The sequence below is a fragment of the Carcharhinus amblyrhynchos genome, chromosome 12, assembly GCF_965287045.1.
Source record: "Carcharhinus amblyrhynchos chromosome 12, sCarAmb.v2.hapA, whole genome shotgun sequence".
NCBI classification, from domain to species: domain Eukaryota; kingdom Metazoa; phylum Chordata; class Chondrichthyes; order Carcharhiniformes; family Carcharhinidae; genus Carcharhinus; species Carcharhinus amblyrhynchos.
In genome coordinates, this window is record NC_137335.1 from 17373693 (window position 1) to 17377182 (window position 3490).

General features: G+C 41.7%; 1 pseudogene; it reads right to left on the reverse strand.

Annotated features, from left to right (window-relative positions):
• Nucleotides 1–769: 769 nt before the first annotated feature.
• On the reverse strand, nt 770–3056 carry LOC145350547 (putative G-protein coupled receptor 139; annotated as a pseudogene).
• Between the last annotated feature and the right edge of the window lie 434 nt (nt 3057–3490).

Genomic DNA, 3490 nt, shown 5'->3' on the forward strand with positions numbered 1-3490 from the left:
CCCAAAGCACAGTGGAATCTGAATCATAGAATGGTTTAAAGAATGAGATAGATATATTTATCATAAAAAATCGGTGGAGGGAAAAGAGGAAAAGGTAGGGAAGTGGATTTGAGACCAGGAGAGATCAACATGATCTGATTGAATGGTGGAGCAGTCTGAAAGGGCTGAATTGCCCCCTTCTGCTCCTAATTCCTACGTCTATGGCGCATAAAATCTTTTCCCTCCACCCAAGGGGGCAGACGGGCTTTGATTTATGCACTGCTCTGAAATGAGCAGCCATCCGCCTCAATTATATGCTTGAACAGAAGACCTACTGAATCTGAAGTGGGAATATGACGGAGGAGCCAAGGCTGACATTTCCTGAAGTGTCAACCTCAAGAGTACATAAGATTGTCATAAATTTGTTTGCAACTTCCATAGAAATCATAGAAACCCTACAGTGCAGAAAGAGGCCATTTGGCCCATCCAGTCTGCACCAACCACAATCCCACCCGGGCACTACCCCCACTAATCTATTTTACCCACTAATCCCTCAAACCTACACATCTCAGGATACTAAGGGGCAATTTTTTTTAGCATAGCCAATCAATCTAACCTGCACATCTTTGGACTGAGAGATGAAACTGGAGGAAACCCACACTGACATGAGGAGAATGTGCAAACTTCAGTGACCCAAGCCAGGAATCGATCCCAGATCCCTGGAGCTGTGAAGCAGCAGCACTAACACTATACTACCGTGCCGCCCAACTTTTGTTTCAACTTGCTTGTATTATTTGACATATTCAATAATCACAAAGAATGGATGCATTACTGCATTTTTCAACTTCTCTCTGAATTTAGTCTGGACCAGTGCATAAATGTACGTGTTTGTACAGGAGCTCAGTAGTTGGAACATATCTCCGGTATATTTGGCGATAAATAAGGGATCCGAGTATTGATCGGGTTTGTAATATCTGTCTGTAATTCTGGAAATGAGGAAAAATACAACATATGGCATCCACAGCACAATAAAAGCACCAAAAATGGAGAAGAGTAAAATGATGGATTTCCTTCGGCTCTGCATCTCTGGATCATCGCTGTTCTTGATGTTGCGTTGACCTTGCAGTACTCTGCGACTTCAATTAACCAGCACAATGTGTCGCACAGTTAGAGCGTTGAGAAATATTATCAGAAAGTATGGCAACAAGGGGTTTAAAACTGTGTCAAGCTAGTCATAAATGACCCATCCTGGCAAAGTAAAGTAAGTTGCTTTGAAATGAGCTTTCCACTCCACATTGTTAATTATATAGACAGGCTCAAAAGCAAAATACAGAGGAATGTTTTTGAAACAGAACACAACACACATGGTCACTATAATCACAGCTGCAGTCTTCTCTCTGCAACACTTCTGTCTGAATTTTTGACAACAAATGAGGACAAAGCGATCGACGGTGAAAGCCACCGTCAACCAGACAGAGCAGTCAACAACTACATAGTTTATAACCTCAGTAATTCTCACTATGGAAGTGAAGTGTAGAAGTGAAAATGGAAAATAGTAGTAAAGCGTGTAATAGATTATCACACTGAAAATAATAACCAGTAGGTCCACAGTTGTCATACCCACCAGGTAAAGAGTGATCCCTTTGGATAGACCACAGCCTCCTTGGAACATGATCACAATTGTCAGCAAATTAGCTACAAAGCAAAGAACAGGTTTCCCAGTTTGTTGCATTGAATTACTTGGAAATAACAGCCTACAATGAGGTCATTTACTTCAAAAGGTCTACGCCGCTTGTTTATTCACTCACCACAAACCACTCTACTCCTTCCATCTCACCCTATCAACATAATCTCCTACTCCATTCTTCCTCACGTATTTATTCAGCTTTGCCTCAACAGATAAGCTCACAAGGTTGGTGTGGGTAATAATACAGCACAAATTAGAAGGAAGCAAACAATCTCACAAATCAGAATACTTTTAGGGTGGTGAATTGAGCAAGTAATACCCTATCCACTTTCCCCTACCAGCCAGATTCCTGGGATACTGGATATTAGAGCACAACCTGCCTCATCACTCTTGTCTCACCAAAGTCACACCAAAGTTGGGCTGGATTCTGACACTTGGGGTCCCCTACGCCTTGGAAAATTGATTAATTATGCAAAACCTTGTTATGAGCCCAGTTGACCACAATTTTAGGGGCCATCATCATGCGTAGAATCATAGAATCCCTACAGTGCAGACAGAGGCCAGTTGGCCCATCAAGCCTGCACCAACAGCAATTTAGCACAGTCAATCTGCTGGACCTTTGGATTGTGGGAGGAAACCAGAGCACCCGGAGGAAACCCATGCATACACGGGGAGAACATGCAAACTCCACACGGACAGTGATCCGAGGCCAGAATTGAACCTGGGTCCCTGGCACTGTGAGGCAGCAGTGCTAACAACTGTGCACTGTACCACCCATATTCGCTGGTGTTCACATGGGATAACAGGAGAAAGTTTCCCAGCAGTGCTACATGGGTGGCCCTAGGAGAGAAAAAAGCCTCAAAAATGTTCGAAAGGTGAGAGGTTGCATACAGTCAATGATTTTACTGACATTTAAAACTCTGTCTGATTTACCATCTACCATCCTGATATTTATATTACGTAAGGATAATGTTGACCAATCAGAACAATCAATTCCGATCAATGAATCTACAACAGTCCCTGACATGTCACAAGGAAACCCCCGCCCTCTCCCACTCCCCCTCTAAAGTGGAGAACTTTGGAAACCAGAGTTCTGGAAACACCTGTTTCTAACAACATGGAACATTTGCCCCACCCCAAACTCTTCATTTACTTCTGCAATAAATAAAACGAACCTAGAGCAGAAAGTGCTGCCTATTGAAGGAAGAGCGGGAACTGGATTCAGAATGGAGAGTCTCAGCTTTTAGACATTGAGAGAGTCACCAAGAGAAGAGAATTAAAGAATGAAAGAATCAAAAGCCATCAGTTTCAGCTTCTTACTGGGAACTCCGAAGACTGCAAGAAAATGATAATAAATAAAAGCTGCCTGTTCAATTGTTGATAATTCCATATTCAGAGAGAGGGAACGACACCAGTGAGAACAGAGCTGAAGCAGCAGAGTTTCTTCACTAGTGATATTCCCTTTATATAAAGAAACTAAAACCTCCTGTGATTCCATTCACTTTCAGAGGGAGCGCAATCAGTTCATGGTCTCTGAACAAACAGATGGATTTTAAAAATGGATTTTAACAGGGATTGGGCAATACTGTTTTTACATTGGAGCCAAATGGTTCCAATTGAAGAAAATTGTTCTAAATATATAAATAAAGGAAATATAAAATCATTTGGAGTTTTATGAAACTGGAAGATTAAAGTTGCATTGTGGGAAATTTTTCCCTGTATCAATGTAAAGAGTCAGACAAATTAGAGGCAAATATATTTCTGTTATTGATTCTCAAATCTGAAGCATCAAAACCGGGATTCCTCCACTTGCCATCAGTGAGG